This window comes from Salmo salar, chromosome ssa12 (assembly GCF_905237065.1).
Source record: "Salmo salar chromosome ssa12, Ssal_v3.1, whole genome shotgun sequence".
NCBI classification, from domain to species: Eukaryota; Metazoa; Chordata; class Actinopteri; order Salmoniformes; family Salmonidae; genus Salmo; species Salmo salar.
This window is the reverse complement of record NC_059453.1, coordinates 50,990,559-51,014,158: the sequence shown is the minus strand read 5'-3', so window position 1 is coordinate 51,014,158 and position 23,600 is coordinate 50,990,559. Positions and strand designations below refer to the sequence as shown.

General features: G+C 43.4%; 1 protein-coding gene and 1 pseudogene across 5 annotated transcripts in view; both read right to left on the bottom strand.

Annotated features, from left to right (window-relative positions):
- The window catches only part of LOC106565195 (receptor-type tyrosine-protein phosphatase alpha), a 54,726-nt gene extending 48,699 nt beyond the window's left edge, over window positions 1-6,027 (bottom strand). For all 4 annotated transcript variants that reach the window (XM_014132052.2, XM_045691444.1, XM_045691446.1 and 1 more), the window contains exon 1: window positions 5,637-6,027. The gene's annotated coding sequence lies outside the window, so the exon portion shown is untranslated. The remainder of the gene's footprint in view (window positions 1-5,636) is intronic.
- Window positions 6,028-6,965: 938 nt separating this feature from the next.
- LOC106565197 (isocitrate dehydrogenase [NAD] subunit beta, mitochondrial-like) lies at window positions 6,966-21,489 on the bottom strand (annotated as a pseudogene). The gene is made up of 11 exons (XR_006758013.1): window positions 21,433-21,489; window positions 16,089-16,269; window positions 15,026-15,146; window positions 14,863-14,923; window positions 14,605-14,737; window positions 13,263-13,396; window positions 11,536-11,638; window positions 11,313-11,459; window positions 11,075-11,169; window positions 10,933-10,993; window positions 6,966-7,525 (listed from the first exon to the last, which is right to left on the bottom strand). The product of XR_006758013.1 is annotated as an isocitrate dehydrogenase [NAD] subunit beta, mitochondrial-like (transcript).
- Between the last annotated feature and the right edge of the window lie 2,111 nt (window positions 21,490-23,600).

Sequence of the window (23,600 nt, the reverse complement as noted above, 5' to 3'; positions counted from 1 at the left end):
ACATCCTGTTACGATCTGTCTCGGGGTTTTGACTGCCATATGAGTTCTGTTATACTCACAGACACCATTCAAACAGTTTTAGAAACTTTAGGGTGTTTTCTATCCACAAGTATTAATTATATGCATATCCTAGCTTCTGAGTTTGAGTAGGAGGCCGTTTAAAATGGGCACAATTTTTTTTTTTAAATCGCTGTAGCGCCCCCTATCCTAGGCGACCGTCAAGAGGTTAATCTGACATTTCACATTCTTAAAATGAAGTGGTGATCCTAACTGACCTAAGACAGGGAATTTTTACTAGGATTAAATGTCAGGAATTGTGAAAAACTGAGTTTAAATGTATTTGGCTAAGGTGCATGTAAACTGCCGACATCAACTGTATGTATGTATGTATGTATGTATGCATGTATGCATGTATGCATGTACAGTGGGGGGGAAAGTATTTGATCCCCTGCTGATTTTGTACGTTTGCCCACTGACAAAGAAATGATCAGTCTATAATTTTAATAGTAGGTTTATTTGAACAGTGAGAGACAGAATAACAAAAAACTCCAGAAAAACGCATGTCAAAAATGTTATAAAATGATTTGCATTTTAATGAGGGAAATAAGTATTTGACCCCTCTGCAAAACATGACTTAGTACTTGGTGGCAAAACCCTTGTTGGCAATCACAGAGGTCAGACGTTTCTTGTAGTTGGCCACCAGGTTTGCACACATCTCAGGAGGGATTTTGTCCCACTCCTCTTTGCAGATCTTCTCCAAGTCAATAAGGTTTCGAGGCTGACGTTTGGCAACTCAAACCTTCAGCTCCCTCCACAGATTTTCTATGGGATTAAGGTCTGGAGACTGGCTAGGCCACTCCAGGACCTTAATGTGCTTCTTCTTGAGCCACTCCTTTGTTGCCTTGGCCGTGTGTTTTGGGTCATTGTCATGCTGGAATACCCATCCACGACCCATTTTCAATGCCCTGGCTGAGGGAAGGAGGTTTTCACCCAAGATTTGACAGTACATGGCCCAGTCCATCATCCCTTTGATGCGGTGAAGTTGTCCTGTCCCCTTAGCAGAAAAACACCCCCAAAGCATAATGTTTCCACCTCCATGTTTGACGGTGGGGATTTCAGTCCTTCACGGCGTAGTGTGTTACCAATTGTTTTCTTGGTGACTATGGTCCCAGCTGCCTTGAGATCATTGACAAGATCCTCCCGTGTAGTTCTGGGCTGATTACTCACCGTTCTCATGATCATTGCAACTCCACGAGGTGAGATCTTGCATGGAGCCCCAGGCTGAGGGTGATTGACAGTTCTTTTGTGTTTCTTCCATTTGCGAATAATCGCACCAACTGCTGTCACCTTCTCACCAAGCTGCTTGGTGATGGTCTTATAGCCCATTCCAGCCTTGTGTAGCTCTACAATCTTGTGTGTTTTTCTGCTAAGGGGACAGGACAACTTCACCGCATCAAAGGGACAACGGCCGTGGCCATATACCGTCAAATCTTGGGTGAGAACCTCCTTCCCTCAGCCAGGACATTGAAAATGGGTCGTGGATGGGTATTCCAGCATGACAATGGCCCAAAACACACGGCCAAGGCAACAAAGGAGTGGCTCAAGAAGAAGCACATTAAGGTCCTGGAGTGGCCTAGCCAGTCTCCAGACCTTAATCCCATAGAAAATCTGTGGAGGGAGCTGAAGGTTCGAGTTGCCAAACGTCAGCCTCGAAACCTTATTGACTAGGAGAAGATCTGCAAAGAGGAGTGGGACAAAATCCCTCCTGAGATGTGTGCAAACCTGGTGGCCAACTACAAGAAACATCTGACCTCTGTGATTGCCAACAAGGGTTTTGCCACCAAGTACTAAGTCATGTTTTGCAGAGGGGTCAAATACTTATTTCCCTCATTAAAATGCAAACCATTTTATAACATTTTGACATGGGTTTTTATGGATTTTTTTGGTTGTTATTCTGTCTCTCACTGTTCAAATAAACCTACCATTAAAATTATAGACTGATCATTTCTTTGTCAGTGGGCAAACATACAACATCAGCAGGGGATCAAATACTTTTTCCCACCACTGTAAGTGAAGATTTATAACGCTATTTCTGACTTTTGTTGACTCCACAACTTGGCGGGTAACTGTATGGCTCGCTTTGGTGGCTGAGCGCTGTATTTAGATTATTGAATGTGCTTTCGCCGTAAAGCTTTTTTGAAATCTGACACATCGGTTGCTTTAAGGAGAAGTTTATCTTTAATTCTATGTAAAAAAACTTGTATCTTTCATCAAAGTTTATGATGAGTATTTCTGTTATTTGATGTGGCTCTCTGCAACTTCACCGGATGTTTTGGAGGCATTTCAGAACATGGCGCCAATGTAAACTGAGGTTTTTGGATATAAATATAAACTTTATCGAACCAAACATACTTGTATTGTGTAACATTGCGTCCTGGGAGTGTCTTCTGATGAAGATCGTCGAAGGTTAGTGATTCATTTGATCTCTATTTCTGCTTTTTGTGACACCTCTCTTTGGTTGGAAAATGGCTGTATGCTTTCTGTGACTAGGCGTTGTCCTAACATAATCGCATGGTGTGCTTTAGCCGAAAAGCCTTTTTGAAATCGGACACTGTGGTTGGATTAACGAGAAGTTTCTTTAAAATGGTGTATAGTACTTGTATGTTTGAGGAATTTTAATAATGAGATTTGTTTTGAATTTGGCGCCCTGCAATTTCAGTGGCTGTTGGGAGGTGGGATGCTCCTCTGCAACTGGATCCTGGACTTCCTGACAGGCCTCCCCCAGGTGGTAAGGGTAGGTAACAACATATCCGCCACGCTGATCCTCAACACAGGGCCTCTCAGGGGTGCTCAGTCCCCTCCTGTACTCCCTGTTCACTCATGACTGCATGGCGAGGCACGACTCCAACACCATCATTATGTTTGCCGATGACAACAGTGGTAGGTCTGATCACCGACAATGACGAGACAGTCCATAGGGAGGAGGTCAGAGACCTGGCCGTGTGGTGCCAGGACAACAACCTCTCCCTCAACGTGATCAAGACAAAGGAGATGATAACAGGACTACAGGAAAAAGAGGACAGAGCACGCCCCCATTCTCATCGACGGGGCTGCAGCGGAACAGGTTGAGAGCTTCAAGTTCCTTGGTGTCCACATCACCAACAAACTATCATGGTCCAGACACACCAAGACAGCCGAGAAGAGGGCACGACAAAACCTATTCCCTCTCAGGAGACTGAAAAGATTTGGCATTCGTCCTCAGAAGGTTCTACAGCTGCACCATCGAGAGCATCCTGACTGGTTGCATGATATGGCAACTGCTCGGCATCTGACTGCAAGGCACTACAATGTGTAGCGCGTACTGCCCAGTATATCACTGGGGCCAAGCTTCCTGCCATCCAGGACCTCTATACCAGGCGGTGTCAGAGAAAGGTCCTAAAAATTGTCAAAGACTCCAGCCACCCTAGTCATAGACTGTTCTCTCTTCTACCGCACAGCAAGCAGTACAGGAGCGCCAAGTCTAGGTCCAAAAGGCATCTTAATAGCTTCTACCCCCAAGCCATAAGACTCCTGAACAGCTAATCAAATGGCTACCCAGACTATTTGCATTGTCCCCTCCCCACACACTTTTACACTTCTGCTACTCTCTGTTTATCATCTATGCATAGTCACTAACTCTACCTACATGTACATATCACCTCAACTACCTTGACTAAACGGTGCCCCCGCACATTGACTCTGCACCGGTAACCCCTGTATATAGCCTCGCTACTGTTATTTTACTGCGGCTCTTTAATTATTTGTTATTTTTTTAACACTTATTTTTCTTAAAACTGCATTGTTGGTTAAGGGTTTGTAAGTAAGCATGTCACTTTAAGGTCTACACCTGTTGTATTCGGTGCATGTGACAAATAACATTTGAATTAGAATGTGTTTTTTGGTGGAATGACCCTGTATCAATATTCCCCCCCCATCCATCCCTACTAGACTCCTCTTTGCGAGGAGCAGTGATGAGCCCAGACATGACAAGATCGGGGCAGCCCTGTCGACATGCTAGGGCAGTCCAGGTCTGACGAGTCAATGTCAGATCGAGGCAAGCAGCTTCTGCTTTGCACTTGAATAGTCAAGACATGACAAGCCGAGCTCGGGGGAGAGGAAACTGCATTCTGGGATAGCGCATAGTGGGGCGAGACCAACGCAACCGCTCACACTGAAGCAGTCCAGACATGACTAGTCAGCTCCCTTTGGACACAGCTGCACACAACTCATTTATGATATGATGACACACCAAGCTCTGCCATAGGCCTACTTCCTACTTGGAGTATTGCTATTGTCAATCTATCCTTTCTTAATCCGTTCCTTCCTTTCTTGACATAATGTTGATATTTGACCATGTTATCATACTGATGTTATCTTCTTTGACCCAAATACTGAAAACCATAGTCTATTCCCTTTTTGTAAGCTGTTGAGTGTTATCCATGTTGCTGGCTGTGACCGACAGTGAGCATACATGTAACTTTTATAAATAAAGCGTATGTGCATTAGGCCATATTATATACATATAACATATCTCCACTTTCACCATGATTAAGTCAGGTCTCATGAGAATTAAATAAAGACTCAAGTTGCACTACATTCTCAAGCTTTGCTGCAAATATCGGCTAATGATGAAACACAAATGGCATCAAATGACAGTTGACTCCAGCTTAATAAAATCCCTGGTTTCAAAAGGTGAAGTGACAGAATGTGGCAAATATTCCTGAATGACTCCTGCTTTGCCAAATGTCTTTTCTATGTTTAGTAACCTTTATTGATTGGATAATTGAGGAAGCTACAGCATGTCACTAGAACACTACCTAACTACAGTATGTGGTAAGTAAATACTAAGGCCCTGCCCTGAAACTTTTTGAAACCAACCTACCTGCATAACTATATTTAGGCTTGACTAAGTCGACTCAGGATCCAGTCAAGCCAGAATAATTAGTATGAGAAGAGGAAGGGTCGAGGCAGGGTCAAGCAGTATGATGCTTGTCGAGACTAAATAAAGAATATCTGCTGTGGTTTGAATGGGCCTGGCTGTCTAAAGCGATCTAATTCCTGCGCTGTGGTCGCACTCAGCCCCCTATCCACCCCACCCCGGCAACAAAGCATTGATCAATATGTAATTTTCAGTGAGGTAGAACTCACTGGACCGCCTATTGGTTTTATTTCGCATTGTTACAATGTCTGCGTTCACAGAACACACTATCATACGGACTTCCAATAAATAAATAAAAAAACTATGTACACACTCTTCCTCTCCCCCTTTCTCGCCAGCCCCCCTCGAAAAATGTCCCTCCCTGCCTCCAAGCTAGTTGTGTTAATGTTCTCTGTCGCTACAAACATTATTGTTCGAGCTAACATGATGATAGCCATGGAATGTTATTTAATTTTTTTTAAAACATCTAGCTTCCCTCTCGGCTTTATCGCTCTCATCACCACAACGATGTTCGAGGTGGAATACTTTGCTATGATAATGTGTGGGACAAACCAAAAGTGCTTGTTTGTGACCAAGTAGTCGGACCTTATTACAACTAAATGAAGCACGCTACATTGTAACTAGTGACAATTTACAGCAGAACAAAAACAAAACTCACCACGACTCCCGTTTGGTTTTGGACAATCCTGAATATTTACAGTTGTGCAATTCCTTTCTTCCTTTTTCCACGTTCTTAACCCCAGCCCCTGTCTTCACACCCCAGGAACCAATAGTGTGTGTGTGTGTGTGTGTGTATGTGGGGTGGGGGGCCTGGGTGATATGAACGATCTGGGACAGACCGCCAATTTGGAGGCAACAGATCGCAAGTATGTTTATGTTAACGAATGACTAGAACGGTCCCAAAAATTCCTCAATGTTCCCGAGGGTGTTCCTAACAAATTGGTGTCTCTCCGTCTTCCTTGAGCTTAGGGGGCGTGAATCCCACTGTTTATTCGCTGTATCCGGGCGGGTCAGCCGTATCTTTTAGTCCGCCATGTTGTCTGCATTAAGGAGGGATGGGAAGCAGAGAATTCCCAGTCCTGGCCCCTCCTCTCCCTCCCTCCATAGCGCCGATGCGACATCTGGCGGTGAATCTGTGACATCGTCACGAGACCGAGTCAACAACAGCAGCCCTATGCAGAAGAGCAGGAGTCCACCATCTGGTCATGTCTATCACATAGGCTGGGTTTACACAGGCAGCCCAATTCGGATATATATTTTTTCACTAATTGGTATTTTTGACCAATCAGATCTGAAAAATAATATCAGCATTTGGCTGTCTGTTTAAACAACTAATATTGTACAGGCTTATATATATACTGCCTGGGCACACAATCCCATTTAGTTGACAACAGCCACTTGCTGTCAAGATAGGCTAGTGGTGGTCACTAACCCTGGTCCTGTTAGTGGGTGCAGCCTTTTGCTCCAGCCCACTGAGCCCAGCACTACCACACCAGATTCAACTCATCAAGGTCTTGAGACTTTATGCTCAATTGATAAGTTGAATCAGGTGTAGTGCTAAAACAAAAGCCTTTACACTCTAATAGGACCATGGTTGGTGGGTGAACCACCGCAAGAGGCTTTACTAAAACTCTCACACTTAACTCTGGACCGCGAAGCCAGTTCCACCGCATTTAAAAAAAATTGTTCCCCTCTAGTCGGGGACTGATTTAGCCCTGACATCAGGTGTGTGCAATTAATTATCTGGTACAACAGAAGACTCAGGGTAAGAGTTGAGTACCCCTGTACTAGGATGTAAATGTTTCTCTGACAACTTCAAAGTTCTAAGACGGAAAACAGCACTGTCCCAATCAGCTTTTTTTCTGTAAATGGTATCCATTTCTGGAACTTCCAGATTACTTTAAAATGTTTGCAAGATTTACATTATCAGTCAATATATTAAATTACAACACATTTTGTTAAAATTGATTTTCCACACAGCAAAGTATCAGATATAGGAATATGTTTATTACTAATTATGAATGAACAAGTCAATAATGCATATAACACTTGTAGTGAATAAATAAAATACTATACTGATATAGTACATGTATCTTGTTTGAATATCTAAACAAGGCCCATTCATTGAAGAACACCACTCTGGTAGAGAATGTGGAATGTGACTTACAAGTTCTATACAACTATTGTTGAACGGGAAAACATTTATTTTGGTACCGTTCACAAGACTGAAGGTGTCGTCCCCATATTGGCTTCTCATTTATGGAACCGGTCCTCAATTTCATTGTGCGTATTTTACATATTTCATGTATACTCCTCTGGGTTTGTATGCGTTTGAGTCTATGGGTGTTAGCATGTTGTTGAGCATGGGTCGGGAGGATTTAATCTGTTGCGCAGCTGTTTGAGTGGTCAATGCAGAGAGACTAGTTTGAAAGGAGTAAAATAATGAAAGTGTGCGTTCAAGAGGATAGCTCAGATGGCTAGGTTGGCGATGACAGCTCTTGTGAACTCGTCGCTTGTGGCATAGCCCCCCAGGTCTCCTGTGCGCACCTGCCACAAATAAAAGAGCAGTGTCACACACACACACGGACCCAGTTTCCCCAGAAAGCAGCTTAAGGCTGCTCATCCTTTGGGAAACTAGGCCCTGGTTCATTCAGGAAAGACAATGGTCCTCACAAATATATACACACACAAAACATGACTAGTGTAAGAGAGCCTTTTTCACCGCCAAACTCAGACACACATTAATAGGGCAGAGGAATATTAGCTTATGTTGAAGCAACTCAAGTCCATGGTCTTATGTATTTACTCATAAAATAGTTAATGACCAAACATACTAAATAAGAATGGATGACTCCGTAATCTACATTTATTGCTAGCGTAGTCTATGTTGGTCTTTCAACAGATGCTGCACCACTCATCCTACGCCTGGAAAACGAAACAATGCGAGTTTTAAAATCACACCTTTGATTACATTTTGTTGTTGTTGAGAAAACAGGCCAACACACACATTTCCCCATCTTTTATTCTTCAGTATTTGACCATGATTATATTTAAATACAACAAAAATGTCCATCAGCCATTGTAACAGTTAGGGAACAGGAAAAGTTTTATTTCAAAGATCCAATATTACAACCACAGTCCTATAGCCATAACCATTATAAATAAAAACATTTATGTGCCCAGAACAGCACTTTGAAGCATTTATAATACCTTACCACTTAATGACATACGCCAATACATTTAAAGTCCCAATGACTGACTGACACATGCCAGTCTGAGTCTCTAGTAGAAATGCTACCACTGAGATCATCAACATAACCAATATATAATTTAATGGAGTTTTGGCACAAAGTACAAAGCCAGAGTGAACTCGGGCAAGGCTGGTCGTAGGCTCGAGTTACAGTGGCTTGTTCGTTTGCAAATGTAATGATGAAAGAGCTTAGCCTGACTGAACAGCCAAACACGATGGCTCTCCAAGGTCACAACTCCAGCAAAAAGCTACCAAGATAGTGACCTCTACGATACACATTATGTGTGTTTTACAGCATACACAGTGGACAGAATATTAAGACATTTTTATTTTAGTAACTAGTGATGACTAGAGTATGCAGCTGAGCGACAATGGATCAATAAAAAGGTTCTATGAAGCTAGCTACAGTTAGCCAAGTTCACCTTTTGGTAACTTGTTAGCATCCCTGCTAACGCAACAATATCAAAATATTTGATTGGAAATTCTGAAAATGTTCACCCTTCTCAGGAATGACCTCTACATCCTGCCTCCTTTAAGACAGTGGTGCTGAAATATGTTCGTGAGAAACGTCCATGTTTATGATGACTCAGTGGAAACCAGTGCATTTAAAAAAAAAAATTATTACGGCAACTAAATCAGTCTGGACGCGACTGTGCGCGTAATTAAGGTTGTGATTGAAAAGGCCAGTTAAAAAAGGATACTGCAAGATTCTGGCAGTTAAACTGTTTTTCTACTTACCCAGAGTCAGATGAACTCATGGATACCATTTTTGTCTCTGTGTACAGAATGAAGGTAGTTAGAGGTAGTTTCAAGAGCCAATGGTAACTAGCGCAATGACCGGAAGTCTACAGCTACGGTAGTCTACGCATATGCTACCACGATAGCCTTAGTCCAAGCCAAGGAAAGTCTGCACATAGAGTCAAAGGGTTATGAACGATGTACTGCATATGCCTGGCACGACTCAGGACTGTGAAATGGCAGGCCAGATATCCATTGATACAGTGCTGTGGTAGAGATTTCTCACTCGCTTTGGGATTGGTGAATTGTCCTTGTGGCTCGAAACCTGCTTGACCAATACTGCTGAATAACACACGGCCCAACCAGTATGGATTGCGAGGCTGGACTAGTGGAGATCAATGTAATATAAAATCATATGCTTGTCCACAGCAGAGACAATGAAACAGCTTAGAGAGAGAGGAGGAAGAATTGGAGTGGAGGTAAAGAGAGTTAGCTGACAAATAGAAAGTAGACTATAGGGAGTTAGTAGAGCAGACAAAACAGAGAAGATTCTAGAACAGCTTATAGAAGAGTGCAGCCAACAGCAGAGGTAGTACAAAAGAACAGGCTGACATGGAGGAAAAGAGAAAAGCAGGAAACAGCACCAAGCAGGGGGTGCTCAGTTGGAGAAAGGGTTCAGCAAGGAAAAGACCGGGAGAAAATAGAAGGCCACACCATAAATGGACGATTTGGTAAAAACCCCAAAAAAGATAATTATCTGCTTTATTTGCTTTGGCCAATAATTTTTTAATTTGAGCAAGAGCAACGTAATAAAGGATACACCGAGCGCGTAAAGAGGAATATGAAAAGAAAGCGGAGGAGAGCGCTGCCAAGAGTGACGTAAGTGTTAGTTTAGTGGGAAAGTGATCCAAAACATTAGTGGGGTAAAGTTATTAGGGAATATGGCGATATTGGGTTCAATATATCCAGATTATATTTGGTTGGCGGTCCAGTTTACAGTAAAGGCCAGGGCGTTCAGGGGAATCGGGACTTCTTTAGTACACGGGTCGGTGGCGGAGGTTCCCCACAACGGCTTGCACAAAGTCCCCGGTCGTGCTGTAACCGCCCAGGTCTCGCGTCCGCACCTGGGACACACACACCCACACACACACACACACAGGGACAGGGGAAGAGGAGGAGCAAAGGAGATGGAAAAGGGGAGGGTACTTCAGACAGTAGTGGACTGACAAACACTATACTTCACACCTTCAGATAACCCGTCCTTCCAACACTCAAATTGAAATATCGCACTTTGCCCACAACGGCCGTTCTGTCGAACAGAAATCATTCCCCTACACTCCTTCTGCAAAAGGACACCTTCTGTGCCATGGCTGACATGACAGAGCCATACCTTAGCGCAATGGTGTGTTGACCCATGTGCTGCCTAAGAACCATGGTATTAGTTAGGGTTAGTGCTGCTGCTATTAGTGCAAATAAGGGCTGGGACGCACACCACAGTTAGTAGGATCTTTGTTACCAGGCAGTTTCTATGGTTACAGAGCTATGTTCCGTCACCTCACTGTGCCGGCTAAAAACAAGGACAATGTTTAGCAGGACTCACACACAGAGGGGTGTATACGACGCCACCCACCCACGTCGACATGCATAATCAAAAGGCTCTCTCACACACACATGGATATGGGTTATCGATTGTTAGGTGTAACTTCATGGCTAAATGCAATTTGAGAGTCACGAATTGATGTTTGGATCAGAGTATGTGTCTTTACACTTTTTAGCTATACATTTTTTGTTTTTGAATTGACCCCCAAAATGCATGGACAAATATGTTATGTTGCAAGAACACAACCATTCAACTTTAGAATTAGTCATACACTGTATGCGTTTAGACCAACACACACGTGCATGCACACAAACCAATAAGATTGAATAGGATGTTGATACAATAGTTACACACACAGATTCTTACCTTCCCCTGTTTGATGACCTTCCTGACAGCATCTGACACCATATTGGAGTGGTATTCCAGGCTGTAACACAAAACATTGTCAGTTGAGATTGTGTGCGCACAAACACACACACACGTCTCATTGGAAGCCGTGCCCACTCACTTGAGGTGATGGAGCATGTTGGCAGCGCTGAGCAGCATGGCCGTGGGGTTGGCGATGTTCCTGCCTACAGCCTGGGCAAAGGGGTGCCGCGCTCCCTAAGAAGGAGAGGAAATGTTTATTTTCAGGCTATTTTACACATGCTTATTGTCGCACTATACTGACGGTTGAACGTCTAATGTAGCAAGTGTATGATCGCAGCTGACTGGTTAAGATGGATCTCAGGCAGACAGACACTCACGGTCTCAAACACGGCGTACTCGGCGCTGTAGCTCTCTCCTGGCACCACTCCTGCCCCGCCGACCAGCCCAGCGGCCAGGTTGTCAATGATGTTGCCATAAAGGTTGGGCATCACCAGCACGTCAAACTGGTATGGGTTCTGGACCAGCTACAGAAAGAGGGTGCATATTTGAGTGAGAGACAGAGAGAGAGACAGAGAGCGCAAGAGAGAGAGCGAGGCATACCTGCATGCAACAGTTGTCTATGATAATGTTCTCATATTTGATCTTGGGATACAGCTCTGCCACCTCGGCACAGCACTGTAGGAACAGGCCATCTGCAAGCTTCCTGTAGAAAGACAGAAGGAGACAAAATCAAAATGTAGAATGTACATGTCAGTGCAATGGTGCCCTAGTTCCTTGCGCTGTAATGTACCTAAAGCCATTTGAATTTAAAAAAAAATAATTAACAGCGACACAAACACTGTGTGTGCGTTTCTGATTCCACGTGTTGATTCGGGACCACCTACGTCCACCATCCTTAGCAGGGCTTGACATTTTTTTTTTTATATATATATTATTTTTTTTACACCTGTCATTCGGGCAAGTAGGACAGATTTTTGTCTGAAGGCTCCAGTCGCTTCACAACACACACAAAAAAAAAAGTCTAACACCATGCACCAAAAAGGTGCCTGAAAATTGTGTTGTATGATGCAAGGAACCACTTTACAAAATAACATTTATCATCATCATACAGAGAATCAGGACAAAAAGTAATCACAGTATTAACCCATTTTGGTCAATAACGATAAATACCTTCTTTTTTTTTTTTTATGCAGTTGCTTTCCATTAGTGGCAGGGCTCTAGTCTGACTTTTTCCAGCGCCAAGTAAGACATGAAAGAAGTTAGCCATTTCGTCTAACATGTTCAGGGAATGCATGTTGAATATTTTGATGTGCAACAATAGGATCCAGAATGAGCAGATTTCTGCATCTTTATAAATTATTTTGGCATATTGGCCTAGGCTATATGCTACATAATTCACCACCTGAGGAAGTGGGAATTCAAAACACATTAGCTAGATTTCTAACCGTAAATATATTGTTGCTAGATAGCCATGTAATTGATCTAAGAGTAAATTCAATGTCCAACAAATTGTTTATTTATTTTTCCCCCCCATTGGCAGGCCGAATAGGCTACTTGATGTATTCACCGCAAATGGCGTGCTCCGCTCCACCTGCGCATCATCTCAATACATACTCTGTAAAATGGTGGTATTTCCTCAATATTGAGTGTCGAGAAAAAAAATGTATACTCAGACTAGCTGAGACTCCCCTCTCTTTAACAGCATTTATACATGCTAATAGCTAAATAGATGTCGGCTCGGGTATTTGAACCAGCAACCTTTCAGCTCTAACCACTAGGCTTCCTGCCGCCGTAGTTCCCTAAAAAGACAACTAGGAAGACTAGGCTATATGGTTTCAATTGGCTCTCTCCTCGAGCAACGGTACATGACTGTACAAACCCTGTTTGCTGACCAAAAAGTAGCTGCATCTGAGCAAATAACTCACTAACTAGCAAGGACTATCAACAACCCGCCTCTGGGTTTGATCTCAAAAGTGCATCTCGCGACCGCCGGTGATTAAAAAACCCTTGTACCTCAATGCAATTCAATAATTCTACTCATGCGCTTTGCAGAGATAGGGAAAACAGTGTGCAACATTGTCTCCAGAGGAAAATCTGATCAGAGTAATTGTTTGATAGTGATTGTGTGAATTTTCTTTCTACTTGTCCATTCAAACAACTTAAAATCTATATACTGCTTGCTCCACAATTATATATTTTTTTTACTTGTCCCGGACAAGAGGGCAAGTGTTAATGTCAAGCCCTACATAAACAGTTGGGTTGGCTGTAGTTGGATAGATGTGTAGAAGCCTTTAAAATTAGGTTGCTTATTTGGCAGCGAGACTCACATGATGTTGGCCTTGTGGACCGCCGTGACCTTGCTGCGACCCTTCTTGGTGGCGTAGTCGAAGGCAAACTTGGCGATGCGCCGAGACTTCTCCCTAGTGATGATCTTCAGACATTCGATCACTCCAGGCACGCTCTGAGAGGCAGAAGGCACAGAGTTCAGACCAGGACACACTTCCATCTGACCATGGTTGGTTTGACCATGGTGTTGGAGTGCTTAAATGTGGTCATTTTCTGCCCGGTGTACACAGGCACACGGCGATGCGGACTGGAGCTTGATTTGGCCTCTGCATGCCTCCGGAGGCTCTGCAATTGCGTTAAACCCTCCAATACCAAGCCTCCGCCCACATTTTCGGATCAAGCATAAACTGGCTTTTAGCAGTGTGAATGTTGAAATTAAATTGGGATCCTTAACGTTACGATGGCGAGGTACAGCATTTCATTGCGAGAGACAGCTTTGGCTCGCCTCTATAGGTCTAGTGCACGGTTCTGACTGGCTGCCTGGTGGCCGACCTTCCTATACTGTGCACCTCCCCTCTCTCTCCACCCTCGCTAGCTCGCCATGAAAGATGCGAGTGTTTGTGTTCTCTGAAGTACACCAACTAATCAGTGTCCTCCATTCCAAAAAATACTGAATCTTACGAGTCAATTGCTGGCGGAATAGAATCTTAACACTCATAAATGGGAGTCGATACCGGGAGTCAACGAACCAATTATTTTGGAATCTATTCTCCACCACGTCATCATTGTTAACAGTAGGAAAAATGGCAGAGAAAGTGAAATGGTACTTTTAGAAGTTAAATGAGAAGTGCAAACTTTGCGAGGTGGAATTGAGGTACAGTAATGGTAGTACAGCTGCAATGCTTAACCATCTGAACGGGACGCACCGTGAGACCCAAACGGTTGCCAGCAGCAGCACAGCTGCATTGTAAATTCAAGTGGAATTCTATACATTTTTCTTAACGTTTTAATGGAAAAAAAGTAGCGCCCGCTTTACTTAAAGTAACTAATATTATTACTCAAACTTGAAAAGTAATGTTATATTACTCTGTTACTCAAAAGTAATATTATTACTGTAATGCATTACTTCTGAAACACGTTACCCCAACACTAGTTGTGATAGATGATTTCATGTAAAGATTTGTGTATTACCCATACAACAAACTAAAACATGGTTAGATTTCAATGAGGACTGGGTCAACTAGTTTTAGCTAGCCAGTGAGTGGCCAATTTCCCTTTAGGACCAATGAAATGGTCATAAAATGGGCAAACTTCACCCACCTAACACCCTAGTCGAGCTGAAACCAACACACTCATTCGTTGTGGCAGTGTGTGGTGATGTACCTCGTGCTCCAGAGAGCTGTACTCTCCCTCAGTCTGCTCTCGGATGATGACCAGGTCCAGGTTGTTGTGGCGGGTGCTATAGCCGGGCAGGCTGTTCACGTGTACCACATTTGCAAACAAGTCCAGCCTACGCCTGAGCAGAGCACAGGAGGGAGAGGCTCACTAATAAGGACAGCCAGCCACACACTAAGAGTTCTCATAACAATATTAATTTATTGTGTTGGATTCATGCTAGCGCTCGATCTAATATGGCCTTACCTAATTTTCATCTCAAAGCCAGCCAGCTCCCCTTTGAACTCCATGGGGGTGTTAATCTTTCCTGCACACACGGAGAAAAGAAAAACACTCAGTCAGAACACACCGATATGGTAAAAGCAGACAAGAGGAAGCAAATCCCCCACAGAGGAGACAAGTTAGTTACCTTTCATGGCCACCCTGTTGGTCTTCATGGAGACCAACACCTGCTCCAGCTTCTCGTCGCTGTCCATGTGCTGCACCTCACTTAGGTGGAACTCCTCAAACTCCACTGGGACGTCGCCCGCCTGGAGAGAGATGGAGGGAAGGAAGGAAAGAGAAAGGCAGGGTTAAGGGTAGAACCAAGGAGATAAGACAAGGGGACGAGAAACAGGATGGACATATCGAGGATGGATGAATAAATTAAGGAAGTGAGCGAATGAAGGCAGGCCCCCCCAAAAAATTATCGAAGACTCCAGTCACCCAAGTAATAGAGTGTTTTCTCTGCTACCGCACGGCAAGTAGTACCGGAGCGCCAAGTCTAGGTCCAAAAGGCTTCTACCACCAAGCCATAAGACTGCTGAACAATTAATCAAAGATGGCCACCCGGACTATTTACATTGACCCCCCCCACCCCCTTTGTTTTTACACTGCTGCTACTCACTGTTTATTATCTATGCATAGTCACGTTACCCCTACCTACATGTACAAATTACCTCGAATAACCTGTAGCCCCGCACATTGACTTGGTACCGGTACCCCCTGTATATAGCCTCATTATTGTTATTGTGTTACTTTTCTTAACTCCATTTCTTGAACTACATTGTTGGTAAGTAAGCATTTCATGGTAAGGTCTACATCGGTTGTATTTGGCGCGTGTGACAAATAAAATGTTATTTGATTTGAATGGACTATAAACATTATGAATTAGTCTTGCATATTCAGTTATCAATGAACACAGAAAGTATTGGATTGAGCTCAGAGCATGCTTGGCGCATGGTGCTGGCAATAGTGAATTCCATTCCCACATGGGCCACATAATGTGTGCATTGACTGCTGAGACAGGGTCACAAGCATGGGGGTGAGGTGGGGTGGAGGCCTAAGTAATAGCATACCTGGAGGAGAATGTGCTAAGGAGATGAGTCCGCTATATGTCAACAGAGGGACGACACATCCACACCAATCTGCACTCTGTCGCATTTTCTCAAGGCTGACCTGGAGTGACAGTGGAGCCACCATAATGTACATACCTTGAACACCTCCTTGACGGCAGTCATCAGTTCAGGTCCTACTCCGTCCCCGGGCACCATGGTGACTTTGAATGTGGCGTCGGCGCGGGCCGGGGGGTGCCTCAGGCCCACTCAGACTGGAGGTCATATTGAGGGATCGGGCAGCCAGCTGCTGCCACCGCGGACCAGTGCCAGTAAGGCCCTAGACCAGGACACAAAACTTAATTAGGTCCACTGTAGAAAGTAAGCATAATCAGAAGGTCTGGTTGTCGTTTTAGCTAATGTGTCTTATCTGCCAGTGGCTATATTCTTTCTTTATAAATCTTTCTATAAACATTTTGGATATGCTTGGTTGGTCATTTTATACATACTTTCGTATCGTCATTATCAACAGCCTTCCCTGTAGCTCAGTTGGTAGAGCATGGTGTTTGCAACACCAGGGTTGTGGGTTCGATTCCCACGGGGGGCCAGCACAGAAAAAAAAAATCTATGAAATGTATGCATTCACTGCTGTAAGTCGCTCTGGATAAGAGCGTCTGCTAAATGACTAAAATGTAAATGTAAACTACATCATACCTAAACACACTTTCACTCTAAATGTAAAAATGTTGGCATGAACAGAGACTGTCACGTGGAGTGTACGTCACGATTATCAGACTATTACAACAGACTTTAACTAGCTAGCTAACCCTGCTTTTACAATGTCGGAAAGCTGTTGTGTACCATTTTGTTTGAACAATAGGTGAAAAAGACCACCAAATCAGGTTTAATCAACTGCCCAAGGACCAGGTTAGACGAACCTCTTGATTTCAGGCTATTACGGTGTGATGAAGTAAAGCTGTGGGCTCCGGTTACTTATTACATGTGTGTTCGAAGCACTGCATCACCGGTAAGTTGGTCACACTTGTTTGTATCCAACTAGCTACAGTATGTGTATTGCGGAACGCTTGCTAATTAACTTGCAGTAAGGACTAGTGATCTGTATCTGTCGAAATAACAACTATAATATTCTTCTACATTTGGAAATGTATGCAAAACTGGAGATTCCACCAAGTAGGTGTAGATATGGCAATAGGCTACTTTGGGACATTTGGCAGGGTTGTCTCCCCAGCTGGTCTCCGGCAAGTTGAAAGGACATACAGAGCATTTGGAAAGTATTCAGACCCCTTGACTTTTTCCACATTTTGTTACATTACAGTATTATTAGAAAATGGATGAAATTATTTTTTTCCTCAATATACACACACAATACCCCATAATGACAAAGCAAAAACGGGTTTAGATTTTTTTGCAAATGTATAAAATAAAATTTCAAACATCATATTTACATAACTTTTCAGACCCTTTACTCAGTACTTTGTTGAAGCACCTTTGGTAGTGATTACAGCCTCGAGTCTTCTTGGGTATGACGCTACAAGCTTGGCACACCTGTATTTGAGGAGTTTCTCCCATTCTTCTCTGCAGATCTTCTCAAGTTCTGTCAGGTTGGATGAGGAGCGTCACTGCACAGCTATTTTCAGGTCTCTCCAGAGATGTTCGATCAGGTTCAAGTACGGGCTTTGGCTGGGCCACTCAAGGACATTCAGAGACTTGTCCCGAAGCCACTTCTGCTTTATCTTTGAAGTTAGGGTCTTTGTCCTGTTGGAAAGTGAACCAGTCTGAGGACCTGAGCGCTCTGGAGCAGGTTTTCGTCAAGGAAAACATCCCCACAGCATGATGCTGCCACCACTATGCTTCACTGTAGGGATGGTGCCAGATTTCCTCCAGATGTGAAACTTGACATTCAGGCCAAATAGTAGTTCAATCTTGTTTGTCATGGTCAGAGTCCTTAAGATGCCTTTTGGCAAACTCCAAGCGAGCTGTCATGTGCCTTTTTCTGAGGAGTGGCTTCCGTCTGGCCACTCTACCATAAAGGCCTGATTGGTGGAATGCTGCAGAGATGGTTGTCCTTCTGGGAGGTTCTCCAATCTCCACAGAGGAAATCTGTAGCTCTGTCAGTGACCATCGGGTTCTTGGTGGTTCCAAACTTTTTCCATTTAAGATTGATGGAGGCCATTGTGTTCTTGAGGACCTTCAGTGCTGCAGAAATGTTTTGGTACCCTTCCCCAGATCTGTGCCAACACAATCCTGTTTCGAAGCTCTACGGACATTTCCTTTGTCCTCATGGCTTAGTTTTTGCTCTGACATGCACTGTCAACTGTGGGACCTTATAAAGACAGATTATTGCCTTTCCAAATCATGTCCAATCAACTGAATGTACCACAGGTGGACTCCAATGAAGTTGTAGAAACATCAAGGATGATCAATGGAAACAGGATGCTCCTGAGCTCAATTTCGAGTCTCATAGCAAAGGGTCTGAATACTTATGTAAATATGGTAGTTCATTTTCTTTTTTACATTTTTTAAATCCATTTTAGAATAAGGCTGTAACGTAACAAAATGTGGAAAAAGTCATAGGTCCTGAATACTTTCCAAATGCACTGTATAGGCAAGCCAACAAGAATCAACTTTTCTAAATACTTAGAACAAAAATATAAAACGACATGTAAAGCAGTGGTTTCATGAGCTGAACTAAAAGATCCCTGATATTTTCCATATGCACAAAAAGCTCCTCTCTCTCAAATTGTGTGCACAAATTTGGTTACATCCCTGTTAGTGATAATTTCTCCTTTGTCAAGATAATCCATCCCCTTGACAGGTGTGGCACATCAACAAGCTGATTAAACAGCATCATTATTCAACAGGTGCACCTTGTGCTGGGGGCAATAAAAGGCCACTAAAATGTGCAGTAGTCATGACAACAGAATGCCGCAAGTTAAGGGAGCGTGCGATTGGCATGCTGACTGCAGTAAATGTCCACCGGAACTGTTGCCAGAGAATATAATATTCAATCCTCTACCATAAGACGCCTTCAACGTCATTTTAGAGAATTTGGCAGCACGTCCAACCAGCCTCACAACCGCTGGCCACGTGTATGGGGTCGTGTGGACGAGAGGTTTGCTGATGTCAACATTGTGAACAGGGTTCCCCATGGTGGCGGCGGGGTTTGGCATAAGCTACGGACAACGAACACAATTTCATTTTAAATCGATGGCAATTTGAATAAACAGAGATACCGTGACGAGATCCTGAGGCCCATTGTTGTGCCATTCATCTGCCGTCATGACCTTATGTTTCAGCATGATAATGCACAGCCACATGTCGCAAGGATCTGTACACAATTCCTGAAAGCTGAAAATGTCCCCATTCTTCCATGGCCTGTATACTCACCAGATATGTCAGACATTGAGCATGTTTGGGATGCTCTGGATCAACGTGCATGACAGCGTGTTCCAGTTCTCGCCAAAATTCAGCAACTTCGGGCAGCCATTGATGAAGAGTCAGACAACATTCCACAGGCCACAATCAATAGTCTGAACAACTATGCGAAGGAGATGTTTCATGCTGCGTGAGGCAAATGGTGGTCACACCAGATACTGACTGGTTCTCTGATCCACAATCCTACCTTTATTTTTAAGCTGTCTGTTACCAACAGATGCATATCTGTATTCCCAGTCATGTGAAATCCATAGATTTGCATCTAATGAATTTTTTTAATTGACTGATCTTCTTATATGAACTGTAACTCAGTGAAATCGTTGAAATATAGTTACATGACATATCTAAGAGTAGCAAATTAGATTAATTTATCTCGCTAGCCAGCCAGCTAACATCAGCTTACGGTAGTATACTGTCTGTGTTAGCAGGTCGGGTAAGAAATTAGTGGCAGAATAAGTATTATGCAAATAATTTGTTGTTGTGACAGTAAAGTATGTTAATAACGACATGTGAGGCTGCTGAGGAGGTTCATTGAAGATGACCAACAAAAAAACACCAAAAAAACGTGTCAGTTTACTTAGGAAGCCGCCAAAATTAGGCTAATTACATGGGAGTAACCTACTGCTATACACCTACTCAGCACATTTAAGTCCATTTGCACATTTTTCATGCGACTGAAATGCGGTAATGATAAATAGCTTAATAGCCTACAGTTCTTGGAATCCGTTTTAACTGTGATAGGCTCATGTTTTACCGGTACTGCATTACCCCAATACTTGTTTTGTACTGGTCCATAACTGTACTGACTTAATTTCACCCCTGGGTTTAACCTACTAACCTAATATGCCAGACATACACTACACGATTTTGCCACGTTTATGCAGTCCCAGACTAATTTTCATGGTCGAGGTGAAATCCTATGAACTTGGGCTAGGATCAGTATGTCGGGACTCGCTTAGTTTGACTTTGGTTAAAGACGCACCGACGATGGCTGTTCCATTTTCTAGACCCCTGATGGATGTCCAGATAATTTTCTGACATGTCAGAAGTCTTGGTCATGTATCTTGCGCTATGAGCAGTGTTTCGAAGCGATTGGGCAAGGACCGCTGCCAATAGCCAATGAGCACTCAGTATTTGAGACCAAAACAATGATAGCGAAGAGAATAGCGACAACACCCACCGTGTGGACAGAGGTGATAGAAGACAGATTAGTGGGGCTGTGGAGAACGCGGCTGCCTTTTCAATGGGCGAGTTCATTTTCCATGGCCCGGTGCCACGGATGAGCAGCGTTCATTAATTTTAGACAATTCCATTGGTCCTTAAGTAAAACCTCCACCCACATGGGGCACGGGCCATGCAAAACTAACTCCACCAAAAATATATGAATTAATATTATGAAATTAAGTCCATATTCTGAGCCTCTGACTCTATGTTGCTACATACTAATAAAAGCAGCTCAGTTTGCATTTAGGAATTTTTTCCCTCTGACAACTAAGAAAACGCAGGGGGGTGAACTAGACTAGGTTATCATCTTAGCGTAACGTGAGCACCCACGTCCTGGGTTTGAAGATGGATGGAAGTTGTTCAAATGTTACAAATCGTGTAACGTTACTAGTGTATGCCCAGCATAACTGAAGCTGTGGTCTGATGCTGATAACCATGAGGTATCAATCCGTTAGCAGGTTGTTCACTGATACGTTGTTAGATTGCTGGTTAACGTTAGTGACAACATTCAATGGCATGTGAATGCGACATCCATACAATTTCAACCTGGCTGCGTATCTTAATTAGCTTGGTAGGTAACCGACTAGCCGTATCGTAGCTATGATAACTAACATTAGCTTTCTGGCTGTACCAGTACTAGGAGCTAGCCAGCTATGGACATTAGCCTGTCGCATTACCATTGGTGACTAACGTTATAAACTGCTTAATATAAATTCCCCTAACAAAACATTGGTAGTCATCAATAACACATACGAAAAGTTTTACGCCACACGAAACACTTTGTCCACAATTTGATGGCTGTAAACATAATCTACCGACTCACCTTGGCCAATGTTACAAGGCTTCCTCTCAAGGCGGCAGCCATCATGATCCACAAACCAGAAAGAATGTGGAGGAAATGTATTCTTCTTCGATGAGGTTTAAGCGCAGTTGGCATCCAATAAATGTTGTATTACCGCCACCTACTACACTGGAGTACAACTTCCTTACACTTTGCTTGAAAAAATGAATTGTATTTTTTTATTTATTGAACCTTTATTTAACCAGGTAGGCAAGTTGAGAACAAGTTCTCATTTACAATTGCGACCTAACCAAGCTAAAGCAAGCAGTTTGACACATACAACAACACAGAGTTACACATGGAGTAAAACAAACATACAGTCAATAATACAGTAGAAAAATAAGTCTATATACAAAGTGAGCAAATGAGGTGAGATAAGGGAGGTTAAGGCAAAAAAAGGCCATGGTGGCGAAGTAAATACAATATAGCAAGTAAAACACTGGAATGCTAGATTTGCAGTGGAAGATAGTGCAAAGTAGAAATAGAAATAATGGAGTGCAAAGTAGAAATAGAAATAATGGAGTGCAAAGGAGCTAAATAAATACAGTAGTGGAAGAGGTAGTTGTTTGGGCTAAATTATAGATGGGCTATGTACAGGTGCAGTGATCTATGAGCTGCTCTGACAGCTGGTGCTTAAAGCTAGTGAGGGAGATAAGTGTTTCCAGTTTTAGAGATTTTTGTAGTTCGTTCCAGTCATTGGCAGCAGAGAACAGGAAGGAGAGGCGGCCGAAGGAGGAATTGGCTTTGGGGGTGACCAGAGAGATATACCTGCTGGAGCGCGTGCTACAGGTGAGTGCTGCTATGGTGACCAGCGAGCTGAGATAAGGGGGAACTTTCCCTAGCAGGGTCTTGTAGATGACCTGGAGCCAGTGGGTTTGGCGACGAGTATGAAGCGAGCGCCAGCCAACGAGAACGTACAGGTCACAGTGGTGGGTAGTATATGGGGCTTTGGTGACAAAACGGATGGCACTGTGATAGACTGCATCCAATTTATTGAGTATGGTATTGGAGGCTATTTTGTAAATGACATCGCCGAAGTCGAGGATCGGTAGGATGGTCAGTTTTACGAGGGTATGTTTGGCAGCATGAGTGAAAGATGTTTTGTTGCGAAATAGGAAGCCAATTCTAGATTTAACTTTGGATTGGAGATGTTTGATGTGAGTCTGGAAGGAGAGTTTAGAGTCTAACCAGACACCTAGGTATTTGTAGTTGTCCACATATTCTAAGTCAGAACCGTCCAGAGTAGTGATGCTGGACGGGCGGGCAGGTGCAGGCAGCGAACGGTTGAAGAGCATGCATTTAGTTTTACTTGTATTTAAGAGCAGTTGGAGGCCACGGAAGGAGAGTTGTATGGCATTGAAGCTCGTCTGGAGGGTAGTTAACACAGTGTTCAAAGAAGGGCCAGAAGTATACAGAATGGTGTCGTCTGCGTAGAGGTGGATCAGAGACTCACCAGCAGCAAGAGCGACATCATTGATGTGTACAGAGAAAAGAGTCGGCCCACGAATTTAACCCTGTGGTACCCCCATAGAGACTGCCAGAGGCCCAGACAACAGGCCCTCCGATTTGACACACTGAACTCTATCATAGAAGTAGTTGGTGAACCAGGCGAGGCAATCATTTGAGAAACCAAGGCTGTTGAGTCTGCCGATGAGGATGTGGTGATTGACAGAGTCAAAAGCCTATAAATAAACAAATACCCTACCATCTAACATTACACTCACAAAAAAACTTACTCCACTAATTAAATCTATTTAGTCCTACCTCAAGCCAACCACCTAAAAGGATGGGACACCACCACTTAACACACCCTGTAACTCTTCTGATGTCAAGTCTCGCACACCCAAATACCTCTCTGCAGCTGCCACCACAACCTCCATTTTCTGTGACTTACGTTCCATCCCTGCAGTAAAGTTGATAACCATTGCTATAAAAGCTAAAAATCCAATCTTACTGAAACATATATCACCTGTTGGCCTATCCCTCTGTACTGGTACAGATCTACTACTCACACCACTCCTCTCACGACCCTTCCCCCTTGACCCATCTTCCTCTACTTTCTTCGCTGCCTCAGCATATGACAACTTCTGCACTACACTAACCCTGGAACCTGCCTCTCTCGCATAGGACATTTCTGCACTCGATCTTGA